This window comes from Paroedura picta, chromosome 1 (genome assembly GCF_049243985.1).
Source record: "Paroedura picta isolate Pp20150507F chromosome 1, Ppicta_v3.0, whole genome shotgun sequence".
Taxonomy (NCBI): Eukaryota; Metazoa; Chordata; class Lepidosauria; order Squamata; family Gekkonidae; genus Paroedura; species Paroedura picta.
This window is the reverse complement of record NC_135369.1, coordinates 185,256,072-185,283,453: the sequence shown is the minus strand read 5'-3', so window position 1 is coordinate 185,283,453 and position 27,382 is coordinate 185,256,072.

The window sequence follows — 27,382 nt, the reverse complement described above, 5'->3', positions numbered from 1 at the left end:
AAAAAAATAATTCTTCATCCCATGGCCTATCTCAACCATTTAAATTTTTCTCCCACAGGTCAAACACTTCAGAAAAACCAATAGAACGCCCACCCAGAACAATATATAAAGCTAAACAAACCGTTCACTTGGTACTTAACCGTACCAAAATCCCTATATATTTACCATTTTTTAAAAGGAAAGAAATGTGAAAAATATATTTCTACATCCCATGGCCTTTCCCAACCTTTTAGATTTTTCTCCCACAGGTCTAACACTTCCGAAAAACCAATACAACGCCCACCCGGAACAATATATAAAGCTAAACGAACCGTTCACCTTGTACTTATCCGTACGAATATCCTTATTATTTACCAGATTTTAAAGGGAAAGAAATGTGAAAAAAATATTTCTACATCCCATGGCCATAACCAGGCACTTCAGTTTTTCTCCCACAGGTTTAACACTTCCGAAAAACCAATACAACGCCCATCCGGAACAATATATAAACCTAAACGAACCGTTCACGGGGTACTTATCCGTACGAAAATCCCGATATATTTACCTGTTTTTACAATGAAATAAAATGTGAAAAAAATATTTCTACATCCCTTGGCCATTCCCAACCTTTTAAATTTTTCTCCCACAGGTCTAACGCTTCCGAAAAACCAATACAACGCCCACCTGGAACAATATATAAAGCTAAACGAACCGTTCACTGGGTACTTATACGTACGAAAATCCCTATTTATTTACCAGTTTTCAAAAGGAAAGAAATGTGAAAAAAATATTTCTACATACCATGGCCATAACCAGCCACCTCAGTTTTAATCCCACTGGTTTAACACTTCCGAAAAACCAATACAACGCCCACCCGGAACAATATATAAAGCTAAACGAACCGTTCACTGGGTACTTAACCGTACGAAAATCCTGATATATTTACCTGTTTTTACAATGAAATAAAATGTGAAAAAAATATTTCTACATCCCATGGCCATAACCAGCCACCTCAGTTTTAATCCCACTGGTTTAAGACTTCCGAAAAACCAATACAACGCCCACCCGGAACAATATATAAAGTTAAACGAACCGTTCATTGGGTACTTAACCATACCAAAATCCCTATTTATTTACCAGTATTTAAAAGGAAAGAAATGTGAAAAAAATATTTCTACATCCCATGGCCTTTCCCAACCATGTACATTTTTCTCCTACAGGTCAAATACTTCCAAAAAAACAATACAATGCCCACCCGGAACAATATATAAAGCTAAACGAACCGTTCACTGGGTACTTAACCGTACGAAAATCCCGATTAATTTTCCTGGTTTTACAAGGAAATTAAATGTGAAAAAAAATATTTCTACATCCAATGGCATTTCCCAACCATTTAAATTTTTCTCCCACAGGTCTAAAACTTCCGAAAAACCAATAGAACGCCCACCCAGAACAATATATAAACCTAAACGAACCGTTCACTGGGTAGTTAACCGTACCAAAATCCCTATTTATTTACCAGTTTTTAAAAGGAAAGAAATGTGAAAAAAATATTTCTACATCCCATGGCCTTTCCCAACCATGTAAATTTTTCTCCCACAGGTCAAACACTTCAGAAAAACCAATAGAATGCCCATCTGGAACAATATGTAAAGTTAAACGAACAGTTCACTGGGTATTTAACCGTACCAAAATCCCTATTGATTTACCAGTTTTCAAAAGGAAAGAAATGTGAAAAAAATATTTCTACATACCATGGCCATAACCAGCCACCTCAGTTTTAATCCCACTGGTTTAACACTTCCGAAAAACCAATACAACGCCCACCCCGAACAATATATAAAGCTAAACGAACCGTTCACTGGGTACTTAACCGTACGAAAATCCCTATTAATTTTCCTGGTTCTACAAGTAAATAAAATGTGAAAATAAATATTTCTACATCCAATGTCATTTCCCAACCATTTAAATTTTTCTCCCACAGGTTTAACACTTCCGAAAAACCAATACAACGCCCACCCGGAACAATTTCTAAAGCTAAACGAACCGTTCACGGGGTACTTATCCGTACGAAAATCCCGATATATTTACCTGTTTTTACAATGAAATAAAATGTGAAAAAAATATTTCTACATCCCATGGCCTTTCCTAGCCACTTCAGTTTTTCTCCCACAGGTTTAACACTTCCGAAAAACCAATACAACGCCCACCCCGAACAATATATAAAGCTAAACGAACCGTTCACTGGGTACTTAACCGTACGAAAATCCCTATTAATTTTCCTGGTTTTACAAGGAAATAAAATGTGAAAAAAATATTTCTACATCCAATGGCATTTCCTAGCCACTTCAGTTTTTCTCCCAAAGGTCTAACACTTCCGAAAAACCAATACAACGCCCACCCGGAACATTATATAAAGCTAAACGAACCGTTCACTGGGTACTTATCCGTACGAAAATCCCGATTAATTTACCTATTTTTACAGGGAAATAAAATGTGAAAAAAATAATTCTTCATCCCATGGCCTATCTCAACCATTTATATTTTTCTCCCACAGGTCTAACACTTCCGAAAAACCAATAGAACGCCCACCCGGAACAATATATAAAGCTAAACAAACCGTTCACTGGGTACTTATCCGTACGAAAATCCCTATCATTTACCAGTTTTTAAAAGGAAAGAAATGTGAAAACAATATTTCTACATCCCATGGCCTTTCCCAACCATGTAAATTTTTCTCCCACAGGTCAAACACTTCAGAAAAACCAATAGAACGCCCACCTGGAATAATATATAAAGCTAAACGAACTGTTCACTGGGTATTTAACCATACCAAAATCCCTATTGATTTACCAGTTTTTAAAAGGTAAGAAATGTGAAAAAAATATTTCTACATCCCATGGAATTTCCCAACCATTTAAATTTTTCTCCCACAGGTCTAACACTTCCGAAAAACAAATACAACGCCCACCCGGAACAATATACAAAGCTAAACGAACCGTTCACTGGGTACTTATCCGTATGAATATCCTTATTATTTACCAGATTTTAAAGGGAAAGAAATGTGAAAAAAATATTTCTACATTGCATGGCCATAACCAGCAACTTCAGTTTTTCTCCCACAGGTTTAACACTTCTGAAAAACCAATACAACGCCCACCCGGAACAATATATAAAGCTAAACGAACCGTTCACGGGGTACTTAACCGAACGAAAATCCCTATTAATTTTCCTAGTTTTACAAGGAAATAAAATGTGAAAAAAATATTTCTACATCCAATGGCATTTCCCAACCATTTAAATTTTTCTCCCACAGGTCTAACACTTCCGAAAAACCAATACAACGCCCACCCTGAACAATGTATAAAGCTAAACGAACCGTTCACTGGGTATTTCACCGTACCAAAATCCCTATTTATTTACCAGTTTTTAAAAGTAAAGAAATGTGAAAAAAATATTTCTACACCCCATGGCCTTTCCCAACCATTTAAATTTTTCTCCCACAGGTCTAACGCTTCCGAAAAACTAATACAACGCCCACCCGGAACAATACATAAAGCTAAACGAACCGTTCACTGGGTACTTATACGTACGAAAATCCCTATTTATTTACCAGTTTTCAAAAGGAAAGAAATGTAAAAAAAAATATTTCTACATCCCATGGCCATAACCAGCCACCTCAGTTTTAATCCCACTGGTTTAAGACTTCCGAAAAACCAATACAACGCCCACCCGGAACAATATATAAAGTTAAACGAACCGTTCATTGGGTACTTAACCATACCAAAATCCCTATTTATTTACCAGTATTTAAAAGGAAAGAAATGTGAAAAAAATATTTCTACATCCCATGGCCTTTCCCAACCATGTACATTTTTCTCCTACAGGTCAAATACTTCCAAAAAACCAATACAATGCCCACCCGGAACAATATATAAAGCTAAACGAACCGTTCACTGGGTACTTAACCGTACGAAAATCCCGATTAATTTTCCTGGTTTTACAAGGAAATTAAATGTGAAAAAAAATATTTCTACATCCAATGGCATTTCCCAACCATTTAAATTTTTCTCCCACAGGTCTAAAACTTCCGAAAAACCAATAGAACGCCCACCCAGAACAATATATAAACTTAAACGAACCGTTCACTGGGTAGTTAACCGTACCAAAATCCCTATTTATTTACCAGTTTTTAAAAGGAAAGAAATGTGTAAAAAATATTTCTAAATCCCATGGGCTTTCCCAACCATGTAAATTTTTCTCCCACAGGTCTAACACTTCCGAAAAACCAATACAACGCCCACACGGAACAATATATAAAGCTAAACGAACCGTTCACTGGATACTTTACCGTACGAAAATCCCTATTAATTTTCCTGGTTTTACAAGGAAATAAAATGTGAAAAAAAATATTTCTACATCCAATGGCATTTCCCAACCATTTCAATTTTTCTCCCACTGGTTTAACACTTCCAAAAAACCAATACAACACCCACCCGGAACAATATATAAAGCTAAACGAACCGTTCACTGGGTACTTAACCGTACGAAAATCCCTATTAATTTTCCTGGTTTTACAAGGAAATAAAATGTGAAAAAAATATTTCTACATCCAATGGCATTTCCCAACCATTTAAAGTTTTCTCCCACAGGTTTAACACTTCCGAAAAACCAATACAACGCCTACCCTGAACAATGTATAAAGCTAAACGAACCGTTCACTGGGTATTTCACCGTACCAAAATCCCTATTTATTTACCATGTTTTAAATGTAAAGAAATGTGAAAAAAATATTTCTACACCCCATGGCCTTTCCCAACCATTTAAATTTTTCTCCCACAGGTCTAACGCTTCCGAAAAACCAATACAACGCCCCCCCGGAACAATACATAAAGCTAAACGAACCGTTCACTGGGTACATATACGTACGAAAATCCCTATTTATTTACCAGTTTTTAAAAGGAAAGAAATGTGAAAAAATATTTCTACATCCCATGGCCATAACCATCCACCTCAGTTTTAATCCCACTGGTTTAACACTTCCGAAAAACCAATACAACGCCCACCCGAAAAAATATATAAAGTTAAACGAACCGTTCATTGGGTACTTAACCGTACCAAAATCCCTATTTATTTACCAGTATTTAAAAGGAAAGAAATGTGAAAAAAATATTTCTACATCCCATGGCCTTTCCCAACCATGTAAATTTTTCTCCTACATGTCAAATACTTCCAAAAAACCAATACAACGCCCACCCGGAACAATATATAAAGATAAACGAACCGTTCACTGGGTACTTATCCGTACGAAAATCCTGATTTATTTACCTGTTTTTACAGAGAAATAAAATGTGAAAAAAATAATTCTACATCCCATGGCCTATCACAATCATTTAAAGTTTTCTCTCACAGGTCTAACACTTCCGAAAAACCAATCGAACGCCCACCCAGAACAATATATAAAGCTAAACAAACCGTTCACTGGGTACTTAACCGTACCAAAATCCCTATTTTTTTACCAGTTTTTAAAAGGAAAGAAATGTGAAAAAAATATTTCTACATCCCATGGCCTTTCCCAACCATGTAAATTTTTCTCCCACAGATCAAACACTTCCGAAAAACCAATATAATGCCCACACGGAACAATATATAAAGCTAAACGAACCGTTCACTGGGTACTTATCCGTACGAAAATCCCTATTTATTTACCTGTTTTTACAAGGAAATAAAATGTGAAAAAAATATTTCTACATCCAATGGCCTTTCTGAACCATTGAAATTTTTCTCCCACAGGTCTAAGTCTCCCGAAAAACCAATACAACGCCTACCCGGAACAATACAAAAAGCTAAACAAACCGTTCACTGGGTACTTATACGTACGAAAATCCCGATTTATTTACCTGTTTTTACAAGGAAATAAAATGTGAAAAAAATAATTCTACATCCCATGGCCTATCTCAACCATTTAAATTTTTCTCCCACAGGTCTAACACTTATGAAAAACCAATAGAACGCCCACCCAGAACTATATATAAAGCTAAACGAACCGTTCACTGGGTACTTAACCGTACCAAAATCCCTATTAATTTTCCTGGTTTTACAAGGAAATAAAATGTGAAAAAAAATATTTCTACATCCAATGGCATTTCCCAACGATTTAAATTTTTCTCCCACAGGTCTAACACTTCCGAAAAACCAATACAACGCCCACCCCGAACAATGTATAAAGCTAAACAAACCGTTCACTGGGTATTTAACTGTACCAAAATCCCTAATTATTTACCAGTTTTTAAAAGTAAAGAAATGTGAAAAAAATATTTCTACATCCCATGGCCTTTCCCAACCATTTAAATTTTTCTCCCACAGGTCTAACGCTTCTGAAAAACTAATACAACGCCCACCCGGAACAATACATAAAGCTAAACAAACCGTTCACTGGGTACTTATACGTACGAAAATCCCTATTTATTAACCAGTTTTTAAAAGGAAAGAAATGTGAAAAAAAATATTTCTACATCCCATGGCCATAACCAGCCACCTCAGTTTTAATCCCCCTGGTTTAACACTTCCGAAAAACCAATACAACGCCCACCCGGAACAATATATAAAGTTAAACGAACCATTCATTGGGTACTTAACCATACCAAAATCCCTATATATTTACCAGTTTTTAAAAGGAAAGAAATGTGAAAAAAATATTTCTACATCCCATGGCCACAACCAGCCACCTCAGTTTTAATCCCACTGGTTTAACACTTCTGAAAAACCAATACAACGCCCCCCCGGAACAATACATAAAGCTAAACGAACCGTTCACTGGGTACATATACGTACGAAAATCCCTATTTATTTACCAGTTTTTAAAAGGAAAGAAATGTGAAAAAATATTTCTACATCCCATGGCCATAACCATCCACCTCAGTTTTAATCCCACTGGTTTAACACTTCCGAAAAACCAATACAACGCCCACCCGAAAAAATATATAAAGTTAAACGAACCGTTCATTGGGTACTTAACCGTACCAAAATCCCTATTTATTTACCAGTATTTAAAAGGAAAGAAATGTGAAAAAAATATTTCTACATCCCATGGCCTTTCCCAACCATGTAAATTTTTCTCCTACATGTCAAATACTTCCAAAAAACCAATACAACGCCCACCCGGAACAATATATAAAGATAAACGAACCGTTCACTGGGTACTTATCCGTACGAAAATCCTGATTTATTTACCTGTTTTTACAGAGAAATAAAATGTGAAAAAAATAATTCTACATCCCATGGCCTATCACAATCATTTAAAGTTTTCTCTCACAGGTCTAACACTTCCGAAAAACCAATCGAACGCCCACCCAGAACAATATATAAAGCTAAACAAACCGTTCACTGGGTACTTAACCGTACCAAAATCCCTATTTTTTTACCAGTTTTTAAAAGGAAAGAAATGTGAAAAAAATATTTCTACATCCCATGGCCTTTCCCAACCATGTAAATTTTTCTCCCACAGATCAAACACTTCCGAAAAACCAATATAATGCCGACACGGAACAATATATAAAGCTAAACGAACCGTTCACTGGGTACTTATCCGTACGAAAATCCCTATTTATTTACCTGTTTTTACAAGGAAATAAAATGTGAAAAAAATATTTCTACATCCAATGGCCTTTCTGAACCATTGAAATTTTTCTCCCACAGGTCTAAGTCTCCCGAAAAACCAATACAATGCCTACCCGGAACAATACAAAAAGCTAAACAAACCGTTCACTGGGTACTTATACGTACGAAAATCCCGATTTATTTACCTGTTTTTACAAGGAAATAAAATGTGAAAAAAATAATTCTACATCCCATGGCCTATCTCAACCATTTAAATTTTTCTCCCACAGGTCTAACACTTATGAAAAACCAATAGAACGCCCACCCAGAACTATATATAAAGCTAAACGAACCGTTCACTGGGTACTTAACCGTACCAAAATCCCTATTAATTTTCCTGGTTTTACAAGGAAATAAAATGTGAAAAAAAATATTTCTACATCCAATGGCATTTCCCAACGATTTAAATTTTTCTCCCACAGGTCTAACACTTCCGAAAAACCAATACAACGCCCACCCCGAACAATGTATAAAGCTAAACAAACCGTTCACTGGGTATTTAACTGTACCAAAATCCCTAATTATTTACCAGTTTTTAAAAGTAAAGAAATGTGAAAAAAATATTTCTACATCCCATGGCCTTTCCCAACCATTTAAATTTTTCTCCCACAGGTCTAACGCTTCTGAAAAACTAATACAACGCCCACCCGGAACAATACATAAAGCTAAACAAACCGTTCACTGGGTACTTATACGTACGAAAATCCCTATTTATTAACCAGTTTTTAAAAGGAAAGAAATGTGAAAAAAAATATTTCTACATCCCATGGCCATAACCAGCCACCTCAGTTTTAATCCCCCTGGTTTAACACTTCCGAAAAACCAATACAACGCCCACCCGGAACAATATATAAAGTTAAACGAACCATTCATTGGGTACTTAACCATACCAAAATCCCTATATATTTACCAGTTTTTAAAAGGAAAGAAATGTGAAAAAAATATTTCTACATCCCATGGCCACAACCAGCCACCTCAGTTTTAATCCCACTGGTTTAACACTTCTGAAAAACCAATACAACGCCCACCTGGAACAATATATAAAGCTAAACGAACCATTCACTGGGTATTTAACCGTACCAAAATCCCTATTGATTTACCAGTTTTTAAAAGGAAAGAAATGTGAAAAAAATATTTCTACATCCCATGGCCTTTCCCAACCATTTAAATTTTTCTCCCACAGGTCTAAGTCTCCCGAAAAACCAATACAACGCCCACCCGGAACAATATATAAAGCTAAACGAACCGTTCACAGTGTACTTATCCGTACGAAAATCCCGATTTATTTACCTGTTTTTACAGGGAAATAAAATGTGAAAAAAATAATTCTTCATCCCATGGCCTATCTCAACCATTTAAATTTTTCTCCCACAGGTCAAACACTTCAGAAAAACCAATAGAACGCCCACCCAGAACAATATATAAAGCTAAACAAACCGTTCACTTGGTACTTAACCGTACCAAAATCCCTATATATTTACCAGTTTTTAAAAGGAAAGAAATGTGAAAAAATATATTTCTACATCCCATGGCCTTTCCCAACCTTTTAAATTTTTCTCCCACAGGTCTAACACTTCCGAAAAACCAATACAACGCCCACCCGGAACAATATATAAAGCTAAACGAACGGTTCACCTTGTACTTATCCGTACGAATATCCTTATTATTTACCAGATTTTAAAGGGAAAGAAATGTGAAAAAAATATTTCTACATCCCATGGCCATAACCAGCCACTTCAGTTTTTCTCCCACAGGTTTAACACTTCCGAAAAACCAATACAACGCCCACCTGGAACAATATATAAAGCTAAACGAACCGTTCACTGGGTACTTATATGTACGAAAATCCCTATTTATTTACCAGTTTTTAAAAGGAAAGAAATGTGAAAAAAATATTTCTACATCCCATGGCCATAACCAGCCACCTCAGTTTTAATCCCACTGGTTTAACACTTCCGAAAAACCAATACAACGCCCACCTGGAACAATATATAAAGCTAAACGAACCGTTCAGTGGGTACTTAAACGTACGAAAATCCCTATTAATTTTCCTGGTTTTACAAGGAAATAAAATGTGAAAAAAATATTTCTACATCCAATGTCATTTCCCAACCATTTAAATTTTTCTCCCACAGGTTTAACACTTCCGAAAAACCAATACAAGGCCCACCCGGAACAATATATAAAGCTAAACGAACCGTTCACTGGGTACTTATCCGTACGAAAATCCCGATTTATTTACCTGTTTTTACAGGGAAATAAAATGTGAAAAAAATAATTCTTCATCCCATGGCCTATCTCAACCATTTAAATTTTTCTCCCACAGGTCAAACACTTCAGAAAAACCAATAGAACGCCCACCCAGAACAATATATAAAGCTAAACAAACCGTTCACTTGGTACTTAACCGTACCAAAATCCCTATATATTTACCAGTTTTTAAAAGGAAAGAAATGTGAAAAAATATATTTCTACATCCCATGGCCTTTCCCAACCTTTTAAATTTTTCTCCCACAGGTCTAACACTTCCGAAAAACCAATACAACGCCCACCCGGAACAATATATAAAGCTAAACGAACGGTTCACCTTGTACTTATCCGTACGAATATCCTTATTATTTACCAGATTTTAAAGGGAAAGAAATGTGAAAAAAATATTTCTACATCCCATGGCCATAACCAGCCACTTCAGTTTTTCTCCCACAGGTTTAACACTTCCGAAAAACCAATACAACGCCCACCTGGAACAATATATAAAGCTAAACGAACCGTTCACTGGGTACTTATATGTACGAAAATCCCTATTTATTTACCAGTTTTTAAAAGGAAAGAAATGTGAAAAAAATATTTCTACATCCCATGGCCATAACCAGCCACCTCAGTTTTAATCCCACTGGTTTAACACTTCCGAAAAACCAATACAACGCCCACCTGGAACAATATATAAAGCTAAACGAACCGTTCAGTGGGTACTTAAACGTACGAAAATCCCTATTAATTTTCCTGGTTTTACAAGGAAATAAAATGTGAAAAAAATATTTCTACATCCAATGTCATTTCCCAACCATTTAAATTTTTCTCCCACAGGTTTAACACTTCCGAAAAACCAATACAAGGCCCACCCGGAACAATTTATAAAGCTAAACGAACCGTTCACTGGGTACTTATCCGTACCAAAATCCCTATATATTTACCAGTTTTTAAAAGGAAAGAAATGTGAAAAAAATATTTCTGCATCCCATGGCCACAACCCACCACCTCAGTTTTAATCCCACTGGTTTAACACTTCTGAAAAACCAATACAACGCCCACCTGGAACAATATATAAAGCTAAACGAACCATTCACTGGGTATTTAACCGTACCAAAATCCCTATTGATTTACCAGTTTTTAAAAGGAAAGAAATGTGAAAAAAATATTTCTACATCCCATGGCCTTTCCCAACCATTTAAATTTTTCTCCCACAGGTCTAAGTCTCCCGAAAAACCAATACAACGCCCACCCGGAACAATATATAAAGCTAAACGAACCGTTCACAGTGTACTTATCCGTACGAAAATCCCGATTTATTTACCTGTTTTTACAGGGAAATAAAATGTGAAAAAAATAATTCTTCATCCCATGGCCTATCTCAACCATTTAAATTTTTCTCCCACAGGTCAAACACTTCAGAAAAACCAATAGAACGCCCACCCAGAACAATATATAAAGCTAAACAAACCGTTCACTTGGTACTTAACCGTACCAAAATCCCTATATATTTACCATTTTTTAAAAGGAAAGAAATGTGAAAAATATATTTCTACATCCCATGGCCTTTCCCAACCTTTTAAATTTTTCTCCCACAGGTCTAACACTTCCGAAAAACCAATACAACGCCCACCCGGAACAATATATAAAGCTAAACGAACCGTTCACCTTGTACTTATCCGTACGAATATCCTTATTATTTACCAGATTTTAAAGGGAAAGAAATGTGAAAAAAATATTTCTACATCCCATGGCCATAACCAGCCACTTCAGTTTTTCTCCCACAGGTTTAACACTTCCGAAAAACCAATACAACGCCCATCCTGAACAATATATAAACCTAAACAAACCGTTCACGGGGTACTTATCCGTACGAAAATCCCGATATATTTACCTGTTTTTACAATGAAATAAAATGTGAAAAAAATATTTCTACATCCCTTGGCCATTCCCAACCTTTTAAATTTTTCTCCCACAGGTCTAACGCTTCCGAAAAACCAATACAACGCCCACCTGGAACAATATATAAAGCTAAACGAACCGTTCACTGGGTACTTATACGTACGAAAATCCCTATTTATTTACCAGTTTTCAAAAGGAAAGAAATGTGAAAAAAATATTTCTACATACCATGGCCATAACCAGCCACCTCAGTTTTAATCCCACTGGTTTAACACTTCCGAAAAACCAATACAACGCCCACCCGGAACAATATATAAAGCTAAACGAACCGTTCACTGGGTACTTAACCGTACGAAAATCCCGATATATTTACCTGTTTTTACAATGAAATAAAATGTGAAAAAAATATTTCTACATCCCATGGCCTTTCCTAGCCACTTCAGTTTTTCTTCCACAGGTTTAACACTTCCGAAAAACCAATACAACGCCCACCTCGAACAATATATAAAGCTAAACGAACAGTTCACAGTGTACTTATCCGTACGAAAATCCCGATTAATTTACCTATTTTTACAGGGAAATAAAATGTGAAAAAAATAATTTTTCATCCCATGGCCTATCTCAACCTTTTATATTTTTCTCCCACAGGTCTAACACTTCCGAAAAACCAATAGAACGCCCACCCGGAACAATATATAAAGCTAAACAAACCGTTCACTGGGTACTTATCCGTACGAAAATCCCTATCATTTACCAGTTTTTAAAGGAAAAGAAATGTGAAAAAATATTTCTACATCCCATGGCCATAACCAGCCACCTCAGTTTTAATCCCACTGGTTTAACACTTCCGAAAAACCAATACAACGCCCACCCGGAACAATATATAAAGCTAAATGAACCGTTCACTGGGTACTTAACCGTACGAAAATCCCTATTAATTTTCCTGGTTTTACAAGGAAATAAAATGTGAAAAAAATATTTCTAAATCCAATGTCATTTCCCAACCATTTAAATTTTTCTCCCACAGGTCTAACGCTTCCGAAAAACTAATACAACGCCCACCCGGAACAATACATAAAGCTAAACGAACCGTTCACTGGGTACTTATACGTACGAAAATCCCTATTTATTTACCAGTTTTTAAAAGGAAAGAAATGTGAAAAAAAATATTTATACATCCCATGGCCATAACCAGCCACCTCAGTTTTAATCCCACTGGTTTAACACTTCCGAAAAACCAATACAACGCCCACCCGGAACAATATATAAAGTTAAACGAACCATTCATTGGGTACTTAACCATACCAAAATCCCTATATATTTACCAGTTTTTAAAAGGAAAGAAATGTGAAAAAAATATTTCTACATCCCATGGCCACAACGAGCCACCTCAGTTTTAATCCCACTGGTTTAACACTTCTGAAAAACCAATACAACGCCCACCTGGAACAATATATAAAGCTAAACGAACCATTCACTGGGTATTTAACCGTACCAAAATCCCTATTGATTTACCAGTTTTTAAAAGGAAAGAAATGTGAAAAAAATATTTCTACATCCCATGGCCTTTCCCAACCATTTAAATTTTTCTCCCACAGGTCTAAGTCTCCCGAAAAACCAATACAACGCCCACCCGGAACAATATATAAAGCTAAACGAACCGTTCACAGTGTACTTATCCGTACGAAAATCCCGATTTATTTACCTGTTTTTACAGGGAAATAAAATGTGAAAAAAATAATTCTTCATCCCATGGCCTATCTCAACCATTTAAATTTTTCTCCCACAGGTCAAACACTTCAGAAAAACCAATAGAACGCCCACCCAGAACAATATATAAAGCTAAACAAACCGTTCACTTGGTACTTAACCGTACCAAAATCCCTATATATTTACCAGTTTTTAAAAGGAAAGAAATGTGAAAAAATATATTTCTACATCCCATGGCCTTTCCCAACCTTTTAAATTTTTCTCCCACAGGTCTAACACTTCCGAAAAACCAATACAACGCCCAACCGGAACAATATATAAAGCTAAACGAACCGTTCACCTTGTACTTATCCGTACGAATATCCTTATTATTTACCAGATTTTAAAGGGAAAGAAATGTGAAAAAAATATTTCTACATCCCATGGCCATAACCAGCCACTTCAGTTTTTCTCCCACAGGTTTAACACTTCCGAAAAACCAATACAACGCCCACCCGGAACAATATATAAAGCTAATCGAACCGTTCACTGGGTACTTATATGTACGAAAATCCCTATTTATTTACCAGTTTTTAAAAGGAAAGAAATGTGAAAAAAATATTTCTACATCCCATGGCCATAACCAGCCACCTCAGTTTTAATCCCACTGGTTTAACACTTCCGAAAAACCAATACAACGCCCACCCGGACAATATATAAAGCTAAACGAACCGTTCAGTGGGTACTTAAACGTACGAAAATCCCTATTAATTTTCCTGGTTTTACAAGGAAATAAAATGTGAAAAAAATATTTCTACATCCAATGTCATTTCCCAACCATTTAAATTTTTCTCCCACAGGTTTAACACTTCCGAAAAACCAATACAACGCCCACCCGGAACAATTTATAAAGCTAAACGAACCGTTCACTGGGTACTTATCCGTACCAAAATCCCTATATATTTACCAGTTTTTAAAAGGAAAGAAATGTGAAAAAAATATTTCTACATCCCATGGCCACAACCCACCACCTCAGTTTTAATCCCACTGGTTTAACACTTCTGAAAAACCAATACAACGCCCACCTGGAACAATATATAAAGCTAAACGAACCATTCACTGGGTATTTAACCGTACCAAAATCCCTATTGATTTACCAGTTTTTAAAAGGAAAGAAATGTGAAAAAAATATTTCTACATCCCATGGCCTTCCCCAACCATTTAAATTTTTCTCCCACAGGTCTAAGTCTCCCGAAAAACCAATACAACGCCCACCCGGAACAATATATAAAGCTAAACGAACCGTTCACAGTGTACTTATCCGTACGAAAATCCCGATTTATTTACCTGTTTTTACAGGGAAATAAAATGTGAAAAAAATAATTCTTCATCCCATGGCCTATCTCAACCATTTAAATTTTTCTCCCACAGGTCAAACACTTCAGAAAAACCAATAGAACGCCCACCCAGAACAATATATAAAGCTAAACAAACGGTTCACTTGGTACTTAACCGTACCAAAATCCCTATATATTTACCGTTTTTTAAAAGGAACGAAATGTGAAAAATATATTTCTACATCCCATGGCCTTTCCCAACCTTTAAAATTTTTCTCCCACAGGTCTAACACTTCCGAAAAACCAATACAACGCCCACCCGGAACAATATATAAAGCTAAACGAACCGTTCACCTTGTACTTATCCGTACGAATATCCTTATTATTTACCAGATTTTAAAGGGAAAGAAATGTGAAAAAAATATTTCTACATCCCATGGCCATAACCAGCCACTTCAGTTTTTCTCCCACAGGTTTAACCCTTCCGAAAAACCAATACAACGCCCATCCGGAACAATATATAAACCTAAACGAACCGTTCACGGGGTACTTATCCGTACGAAAATCCCGATATATTTACCGGTTTTTACAATGAAATAAAATGTGAAAAAAATATTTCTACATCCCTTGGCCATTCCCAACCTTTTAAATTTTTCTCCCACAGGTCTAACGCTTCTGAAAAACCAATACAACGCCCACCCGGAACAATATATAAAGCTAAACGAACCGTTCACTGGGTACTTATCCGTACGAAAATCCCTATCATTTACCAGTTTTTAAAGGAAAAGAAATGTGAAGAAATATTTCTACATCCCATGGCCTTCCCCAGCCATTTCAGTTTTTCTCCCACAGGTCTAACACTTCCAAAAAACCAATACAACGCCCACCCGGAACATTATATAAAGCTAAACGAACCGTTCACTGGGTACTTACGCGTACGAAAATCCCTATTTATTTACCTGTTTTTACAAGGAAATAAAATGTGAAAAACATATTTCTACATCCCATGGCCTTTCCCAACCATTTAGATTTTTCTCCCACAGGTCAAACACTTAGGAAAAACCAATAGAACGCACACCTGGAACAATATATAAAGCTAAACGAACCGTTCACGGGGTATTTATCCGTACGAAAATCCCTATCATTTACCAGTTTTTAAAGGAAAAGGAATGTGAAAAAATATTTCTACATCCCATGGCCTTCCCCAGCCATTTCAGTTTTTCTCCCACAGGTCTAACACTTCCAAAAAACCAATACAACGCCCACTCGGAACATTATATAAAGCTAAACGAACCGTTCACTGGGTACTTATCCGTACGAAAATCCCTATTTATTTACCTGTTTTTACAAGGAAATAAAATGTGAAAAAAATATTTCTACATCCCATGGCCTTTCCCAACCATTTAAATTTTTCTCCCACAGGTCAAACACTTCAGAAAAACCAATAGAACGCCCACCTGGAACAACATATAAAGCTAAACGAACCGTTCACTGGGTATTTAACCGTACCAAAATCCCTATTGATTTACCAGTTTTTAAAAGGAAAGAAATGTGAAAAAAATATTTCTACATCCCATGGCCTTTCCCAACCATTTAAATTTTTCTCCCACAGGTCTAACTCTCCCTAAAGACCAATAGAACGCCCACCCGGAACAATATATAAAGCTAAACGAACCGTTCACTGGGTACTTATCCGTACGAAAATCCCTATTTATTTACCTGTTTTTACAAGGATATAAAATGGGGAAAAAAAATTTCTACATCCCATGGCCTTTCCCAACCATGTAAATTTTTCTCCCACAGGTCAAACACTTCAGAAAAACCAATAGAACGCCCACCTGGAACAACATATAAAGCTAAACGAACCGTTCACTGGGTATTTAACCGTACCAAAATCCCTATTGATTTACAAGTTTTTAAAAGGAAAGAAATGTGAAAAAAATATTTCTACATCCCATGGCCTTTCCCAACCATTTAAATTTTTCTCCCACAGGTCTAACTCTCCCGAAAGACCAATACAACGCCCACCCGGAACAATATATAAAGCTAAACGAACCGTTCACTGGGTACTTATCCGTACGAAAATCCCTATTTATTTACCTGTTTTTACAAGGATATAAAATGGGGAAAAAAAATTTCTACATCCCATGGCCTTTCCCAACCATGTAAATTTTTCTCCCACAGGTCTAACTCTTCCGAAAATCCAATACAACACCCACCCGGAACAATATATAAAGCTAAATGAACCGTTCACTGGGTACTTATCCGTACGAATATCCTTATTATTTACCAGATTTTAAAGGGAAAGGAATGTGAAAAAAATATTTCTACATCCCATGGCCATAACCAGCCACTTCAGTTTTGCTCCCACAGGTTTACCACTTCCGAAAAACCAATACCACGCCCATCCGGAACAATATATAAAGCTAAACGAACCGTTCACGGCGTACTTATCCGTACGAAAATCCCAATATATTTACCTGTTTTTACAAGGAAATAAAATGTGAAAAAAATATTTCTACATCCCATGGCCTTTCCTAGCCACTTCAGTTTTTCTCCCACAGGTTTAACACTTCCGAAAAACCAATACAACACCAACCCGGAACAATATATAAAGCTAAACGAACCGTTCACTGGTTCACTTAACCGTTTAAATTTTTCTCCCACAGGTCTAACACTTCCGAAAAACCAATACAACGCCCACCCCGAACAATGTATAAAGCTGAACGAACTGTTCACTGGGTATTTAATCGTACCAAAATCTCTAATTATTTACCAGTTTTTAAAAGTAAAGAAATGTGAAAAAAATATTTCTACATCCCATGGCCTTTAGGAACCATTTAAATCTTTCTCCCACAGGTCTAACACTTCAGAAAAACCAATACAAAAACTACCCGGAACAATACATAAAGCTAAACGAACCGTTTACTGGGTACATATCCGTACGAAAATCGCTATTTATTTACCAGTTTTTAAAAGGAAAGAAATGTGAAAAAAATATTTCTACATCCCATGGCCATAACCAGCAACCTCACTTTTAATCCCACTGGTTTAACACTTCCAAAAAATCAATACAACGCCCACCCGGAACATTATATAAAGCTAAACGAACCGTTCACTGCGTACTTATCCGTACGAAAATCCCGATTTATTTATCTGTTTTTACACGGAAATAAAATGTGAAAAAATTAATTCTACATCCCATGGCCTAACTCAACCATTTAAATTTTTCTCCCACAGGTCAAACACTTCCGAAAAACCAATAGAACGCCCACCCAGAACAATATATAAACCTAAACGAACCGTTCACTGGGTATTCAACCGTACCAAAATCCCTATTGATTTACCAGTTTTTAAAAGGAAAGAAATGTGAAACAAATATTTCTACATCCCATGGCCTTTACCAACCATTTTAATCTTTCTCCCAAAGGTCTAACTCTCCCGAAAAAGCAATACAACGCCCACCCGGAACAATATATAAAGCTAAACGTACCGTTCACTGGGTACTTATCCGTACCAAAATCCCTATCATTTACCGGTTTTTAAAGGAAAAGAAATGTGAAAAAAATATTTCTACATCCCATGGCCTATCCCAGCCATTTCAGTTTGTCTCCCACAGGTCTAACACTTCCAAAAAAACAATACAACGCCCACCCGGAACAATATATAAAGCTAAACGAACCGTTCACTGGGTACTTATCCGTACGAAAATCCCAATATATTTACCTGTTTTTACAAGGAAATAAAATGGGAAAAAAATATTTCTACATCCCATGGCCATAACCAGCAACCTCACTTTTAATCCCACTGGTTTAACACTTCCAAAAAAACAATACAACGCCCACCCGGAACAATATAGAAAGCTAAACGAACCGTTCACTGGGTACATATCCGTACGAAAATCGCTATTTATTTACCAGTTTTTAAAAGGAAAGAAATGTGAAAAAAATATTTCTACATCCCATGGCCATAACCAGCAACCTCACTTTTAATCCCACTGGTTTAACACTTCCAAAAAATCAATACAACGCCCACCCGGAACAATATATAAAGCTAAACGAACCGTTCACTGCGTACTTATCCGTACGAAAATCCCGATTTATTTATCTGTTTTTACACGGAAATAAAATGTGAAAAAATTAATTCTACATCCCATGGCCTAACTCAACCATTTAAATTTTTCTCCCACAGGTCAAACACTTCCGAAAAACCAATAGAACGCCCACCCAGAACAATATATAAACCTAAACAAACCGTTCACTGGGTATTCAACCGTATCAAAATCCCTATTGATTTACCAGTTTTTAAAAGGAAAGAAATGTGAAACAAATATTTCTACATCCCATGGCCTTTACCAACCATTTTAATCTTTCTCCCAAAGGTCTAACTCTCCCGAAAAACCAATACAACGCCCACCCGGAACAATATATAAAGCTAAACGAACCGTTCACTGGGTACTTATCCGTACCAAAATCCCTATCATTTACCGGTTTTTAAAGGAAAAGAAATGTGAAAAAAATATTTCTACATCCCATGGCCTATCCCAGCCATTTCAGTTTGTCTCCCACAGGTCTAACACTTCCAAAAAACCAATACAACGCCCACCCGGAACAATATATAAAGCTAAACGAACCGTTCACTGGGTACTTATCCATACGAAAATCCCAATATATTTACCTGTTTTTACAAGGATATAAAATGGGAAAAAATATTTCTACATCCCATGGCCTTTCCTAGCCACTTCAGTTTTTCTCCTACAGGTTTAACACTTCTGAAAAACCAATACAACGCCCAAGCGGAACAATATATAAAGCTAAACGAACCGTTCACTGGGTACTTATCAGTACGAAAATCCCAATATATTTACCTGTTTTTACAAGGAAATAAAATGTGAAAAAAATATTTCTACATCCCATGGCCTTTCCTAGCCACTTCAGTTTTTCTCCCACAGGTTTAACACTTCCGAAAAACCAATACAACGCCCACCCGGAACAATATATAAAGCTAAACGAACCGTTCACTGGGTACTTAACCGTACCAAAATTCCTATTGATTTACAAGTTTTTAAAAGGAAAGAAATGTGAAAAAAATATTTCTACATCCCATGGCCTTTCCCAACCATGTAAATTTTTCTCCCACAGGTCAAATACTTCCGAAAAACCTATACAATGCCCACCCGGAACAATATATAAAGCTAAACGAACTGTTCATTGGGTACTTATCCGTCCGAAAATCCCTATTTATTTACCTGTTTTTACAAGGAAATAAAATGTGAAAAAAATATTTCTACATCCAATGGCATTTCATAACCATTTAAATTTTTCTCCCACAGGTCTAACACTTCCGAAAAACCAATACAACGCCCACCCCGAACAATGTATAAAGCTAAACGAACCGTTCACTGGGTATTTAATCGTACCAAAATCCCTATTTATTTACCAGTTTTTTAAAGTAAAGAAATGTGAAACAAATATTTCTACATCCCATGGCCTTTACCAACCATTTTAATCTTTCTCCCAAAGGTCTAACTCTCCCGAAAAAGCAATACAACGCCCACCCGGAACAATATATAAAGCTAAACGAACCGTTCACTGGGTACTTATCCGTACCAAAATCCCTATCATTTACCGGTTTTTAAAGGAAAAGAAATGTGAAAAAAATATTTCTACATCCCATGGCCTATCCCAGCCATTTCAGTTTGTCTCCCACAGGTCTAACACTTCCAAAAAAACAATACAACGCCCACCCGGAACAATATATAAAGCTAAACGAACCGTTCACTGGGTACTTATCCGTACGAAAATCCCAATATATTTACCTGTTTTTACAAGGAAATAAAATGGGAAAAAAATATTTCTACATCCCATGGCCATAACCAGCAACCTCACTTTTAATCCCACTGGTTTAACACTTCCAAAAAAACAATACAACGCCCACCCGGAACAATATAGAAAGCTAAACGAACCGTTCACTGGGTACATATCCGTACGAAAATCGCTATTTATTTACCAGTTTTTAAAAGGAAAGAAATGTGAAAAAAATATTTCTACATCCCATGGCCATAACCAGCAACCTCACTTTTAATCCCACTGGTTTAACACTTCCAAAAAATCAATACAACGCCCACCCGGAACAATATATAAAGCTAAACGAACCGTTCACTGCGTACTTATCCGTACGAAAATCCCGATTTATTTATCTGTTTTTACACGGAAATAAAATGTGAAAAAATTAATTCTACATCCCATGGCCTAACTCAACCATTTAAATTTTTCTCCCACAGGTCAAACACTTCCGAAAAACCAATAGAACGCCCACCCAGAACAATATATAAAACTAAACAAACCGTTCACTGGGTATTCAACCGTATCAAAATCCCTATTGATTTACCAGTTTTTAAAAGGAAAGAAATGTGAAACAAATATTTCTACATCCCATGGCCTTTACCAACCATTTTAATCTTTCTCCCAAAGGTCTAACTCTCCCGAAAAACCAATACAACGCCCACCCGGAACAATATATAAAGCTAAACGAACCGTTCACTGGGTACTTATCCGTACCAAAATCCCTATCATTTACCGGTTTTTAAAGGAAAAGAAATGTGAAAAAAATATTTCTACATCCCATGGCCTATCCCAGCCATTTCAGTTTGTCTCCCACAGGTCTAACACTTCCAAAAAACCAATACAACGCCCACCCGGAACAATATATAAAGCTAAACGAACCGTTCACTGGGTACTTATCCGTACGAAAATCCCAATATATTTACCTGTTTTTACAAGGAAATAAAATGGGAAAAAATATTTCTACATCCCATGGCCTTTCCTAGCCACTTCAGTTTTTCTCCTACAGGTTTAACACTTCTGAAAAACCAATACAACGCCCACGCGGAACAATATATAAAGCTAAACGAACCGTTCACTGGGTACTTATCAGTACGAAAATCCCAATATATTTACCTGTTTTTACAAGGAAATAAAATGTGAAAAAAATATTTCTACATCCCATGGCCTTTCCTAGCCACTTCAGTTTTTCTCCCACAGGTTTAACACTTCCGAAAAACCAATACAACGCCCACCCGGAACAATATATAAAGCTAAACGAACCGTTCACTGGGTACTTAACCGTACCAAAATTCCTATTGATTTACAAGTTTTTAAAAGGAAAGAAATGTGAAAAAAATATTTCTACATCCCATGGCCTTTCCCAACCATGTAAATTTTTCTCCCACAGGTCAAATACTTCCGAAAAACCTATACAATGCCCACCCGGAACAATATATAAAGCTAAACGAACTGTTCATTGGGTACTTATCCGTCCGAAAATCCCTATTTATTTACCTGTTTTTACAAGGAAATAAAATGTGAAAAAAATATTTCTACATCCCATGGCCTTTCCCAACCATTTAAATTTTTCTCCCACAGGTCTAACTCTCCCGAAAGACCAATACAACGCCCACCTGGAACAATATATAAAGCTAAACGAACCGTTCACTGGGTACTTATCCGTACTAAAATCCCTATCATTTACCAGTTTTTAAAGGAAATAAAATGTGAAAAAAATATTTCTACATCCCATGGCCTTTCCCAACCATTTAAATTTTTCTCCCACAGGTCTAACTCTCCCGAAAGACCAATACAACGCCCACCCGGAACAATATATAAACCTAAACGAACCGTTCACTGGGTACTTATCCGTACTAAAATCCCTATCATTTACCAGTTTTTAAAGGAAAAGAAATGTGAAAAATATATTTCTACATCCCATGGCCTTTCCCAGCCATTTCAGTTTTTCTCCCACAGGTCTAACACTTCCAAAAAACCAATACAACGCCCACCCGGAACAATATATAAAGCTAAAGGAACCGTTCCCTGGGTACTTATCCGGACGAAAATCCCTATTTATTTACCTGTTTTTACAAGGATATAAAATGGGGAAAAAAATTTCTACATCCCATGGCCTTTCCCAACCATGTAAATTTTTCTCCCACCGGTCTAACTCTTCCGAAAATCCAATACAACGCCCACCCGGAACAATATATAAAGCTAAATGAACCGTTCACTGGGTACTTATCCGTACGAATATCCTTATTATTTACCAGATTTTAAAGGGAAAGGAATGTGAAAAAAATATTTCTACATCCCATGGCCATAACCAGCCACTTCAGTTTTTCTCCCACAAGTTTACCACTTCCGAAAAACCAATACCACGCCCATCCAGAACAATATATAAAGCTAAACGAACCGTTCACGGCGTACTTATCCGTACGAAAATCCCAATATATTTACCTGTTTTTACAAGGAAATAAAATGTGAAAAAAATATTTCTACATCCCGTGGCCTTTCCTAGCCACTTCAGTTTTTCTCCCACAGGTTTAACACTTCCGAAAAACCAGTACCACGCCCATCCAGAACAATATATAAAGCTAAACGAACCGTTCACGGGGTACTTATCCATACGAAAATCCCAATATATTTACCTGTATTTACAAAGAAATAAAATGTGAAAAAAATATTTCTACATCCCATGGCCTTTCCTAGCCACTTCAGTTTTTCTCCCACAGGTTTAACACTTCCGAAAAACCAATACAACACCAACCCGGAACAATATATAAAGCTAAACGAACCGTTCACTGGTTCACTTAACCATACAAAAATCCCTATTAATTTTCCTGGTTTTACAAGGAAATAAAATGTGAAAAAAAATATTTCTATATCCAATGGCATTTCATAACCATTTAAATTTTTCTCCCACAGGTCTAACACTTCCGAAAAACCAATACAACGCCCACCCCGAACAATGTATAAAGCTAAACGAACCGTTCACTGGGTATTTAATCGTACCAAAATCCCTATTTATTTACCAGTTTTTTAAAGTAAAGAAATGTGAAAAAAATATTTCTACATCCCATGGCCTTTCCCAACCATTTAAATTTTTCTCCCACAGGTCTAACGCTTCCGAAAAACCAATACAAAAACTACCCGGAACAATACATAAAGCTAAACGAACCGTTCACTGGGTACTTATACGTACGAAAATCGCTATTTATTTACCAGTTTTTAAAAGGAAAGAAATGTGAAAAAATATTTTTACATCCCATGGCCATAACCAGCAACCTCACTTTTAATGCCACTGGTTTAAAAACCAATACAACGCCCACCCGGAACAATATATAAAGCTAAACGAACCGTTCACTGCGTACTTATCCATATGAAAATCCCGATTTATTTATCTGTTTTGACACGGAAATAAAATGTGAAAAAAGTAATTCTACATCCCATGGCCTATCTCAACCATTTAAATTTTTCTCCCACAGGTCAAACACTTACGAAAAACCAATAGAACGCCCACCCAGAACAATATATAAACCTAATCAAACCGTTCACTGGGTACTTAACCGTACCAAAATCCCTATTTATTTACCGGTTTTTAAAAGGAAAGAAATGTGAAAAAAGTATTTCTACATCCCATGGCCTTTCCCAACCATGTAAATTTTTCTCCCAAAGGTCTAACACTTCCAAAAAACCAATACAACGCCCACCCGGAACAATATATAAAGCTAAACGAACCGTTCACTGGGTACTTATCCGTACGAAAATCCCAATATATTTACCTGTTTTTACAAGGAAATAAAATGTGAAAAAAATATTTCTACATCCCATGGCCTTTCCTAGCCACTTCAGTTTTTCTCCCACAGGTTTAACACTTCTGAAAAACCAATACAACGCCCACCCGGAACAATATATAAAGCGAAACGAACCGTTCACTGGGTACTTAACCCTACAAAAATCCCTATTAATTTTCCTGGTTTTACAAGGAAATAAAATGTGAAAAAAAATATTTCTACATCCAATGGCATTTCCTAACCATTTAAATTTTTCTCCCACAGGTCTAACACTTCCGAAAAACCAATACAACGCCCACCCCGAACAATGTATAAAGCTAAACGAACCGTTCACTGGGTATTTAATCGTACCAAAATCCCTATTTATTTACCAGTTTTTAAAAGTAAAGAAATGTGAAAAAAATATTTCTACATCCCATGGCCTTTCCCAACCATTTAAATTTTTCTCCCACAAGTCTAACGCTTCCGAAAAACCAATACAAAAACTACCCGGAACAATACATAAAGCTAAACGAACCGTTCACTGGGTACTTATACGTACGAAAATCGCTATTTATTTACCAGTTTTTAAAAGGAAAGAAATGTGAAAAAAATATTTCTACATCCCATGGCCATAACCAGCCACCTCACTTTTAATCCTACTGGTTTAACACTTCCAAAAAACCAATACAACGCCTACCCGGAACAATATATAAAGCTAAACGAACCGTTCACTGCGTACTTATCCGTACGAAAATCCCGATTTATTTATCTGTTTTTACACGGAAATAAAATGTGAAAAAAGTAATTCTACATCCCATGGCCTATCTCAACCATTTAAATTTTTCTCCCACAGGTCAAACACTTCCGAAAAACCAATAGAACGCCCACCCAGAACAATATATAAACCTAAACAAACCGTTCACTGGGTACTTAACCGTACAAAAATCCCTATTAATTTTCCTGGTTTTACAAGGAAATAAAATGTGAAAAAAAATATTTCTACATCCAATTTTATTTCATAACCATTTAAATTTTTCTCCCACAGGTCTAACACTTCCAAAAAACCAATACAACGCCCACCCCTAACAATGTATAAAGCTGAACGAACCGTTCACTGGGTATTTAATCGTACCAAAATCCCTATTTATTTTCCAGATTTAAAAGTAAAGAAATGTGAAAAAAATATTTCTACATCCCATGGCCTTTCCCAACAATTTAAATTTTTCTCCCACAGGTCTAACGCTTCAGAAAAACCAATACAAAAACTACCCGGAACAATACATAAAGCTAAACGAAACGTTCACTGGGTACTTATACGTACGAAAATCGCTATTTATTTACCAGTTTTTAAAAGGAAAGAAAAATGAGCCTCTTGTGGCGCGGAGTGGTAAGGCAGCCGTCTGAAAGCTTTGCCCATGAGGCTGGGGGTTCAATCCCAGCAGCCGGCTCAAGGTTGACTCAGCCTTCCATCCTTCCGAGGTCGGTAAAATGAGTACCCAGCTTGCTGGGGGGTAAACGGTAATGACTGGGGAAGGCACTGGCAAACCACCCCGTATTGAGTCTGCCATGAAAAAGCTGGAGGGCGTCACCCCAAGGGTCAGACATGACTCGGTGCTTGCACAGGGGATACATTTACCTTTACCTTTAAAAAGAAAGAAATGTGAAAAAAATATTTCTACATCCCATGGCCATAACCAGCAACCTCACTTTTAATGCCACTGGTTTAACACTTCCAAAAAACCAATACAACGCCCACCCAGAACAATATATAAAGCTAAACGAACCGTTCACTGCGTACTTATCCGTACGAAAATCCCGATTTATTTATCTGTTTTTACACGGAAATAAAATGTGAAAAAAGTAATTCTACCTCCCATGGCCTATCTCAACCATTTAAATTTTTCTCCCACAGGTCAAATACTTCTGAAAAACCAACAGAACGCCCACTCAGAACAATATATAAAGCTAAACAAACCGTTCACTGGGTACTTAACCGTACCAAAATCCCTATTTATTTACCAGTTTTTAAAAGGAAAGAAATGTGAAAAAAATATTTCTACATCCCATGGCCTTTCCCAACCATGTAAATTATTCTCTCACAGGTCAAACACTTCAGGAAAACCAATAGAACGCCCACCTGGAACAATATATAAAGCTAAACGAACCGTTCACTGGGTATTCAACCGTATCAAAAGTCCTATTGATTTACCAGTTTTTAAAAGGAAAAAAATGTGAAACAAATATTTCTACATCCCATGGCCTTTACCAACCATTTTAATCTTTCTCCCAAAGGTCTAACACTTCCAAAAAACCAATACAACGCCCACCCGGAACAATATATAAAGCTAAACGAACCGTTCACTGGGTACTTATCCGTACGAAAATCCCAATATATTTACCTGTTTTTACAAGGAAATAAAATGTGAAAAAAATATTTCTACATCCCATGGCCTTTCCTAGCCGCTTCAGTTTTTCTCCCACAGGTTTAACACTTCCGAAAAACCAATACAACGCCCACCCGGAACAATATATAAAGCGAAACGAACCGTTCACTGGGTACTTAACCCTACAAAAATCCCTATTAATTTTCCTGGTTTTACAAGGAAATAAAATGTGAAAAAAAATATTTCTACATCCAATTGTATTTCATAACCATTTAAATTTTTCTCCCACAGGTCTAACACTTCCAAAAAACCAATACAAAAACTACCCGGAACAATACATAAAGCTAAACGAACCGTTCACTGGGTACTTATACGTACGAAAATCGCTATTTATTTACCAGTTTTTAAAAGGAAAGAAATGTGAAAAAATATTTTTACATCCCATGGCCATAACCAGCAACCTCACTTTTAATGCCACTGGTTTAAAAACCAATACAACGCCCACCCGGAACAATATATAAAGCTAAACGAACCGTTCACTGCGTACTTATCCATATGAAAATCCCTATTTATTT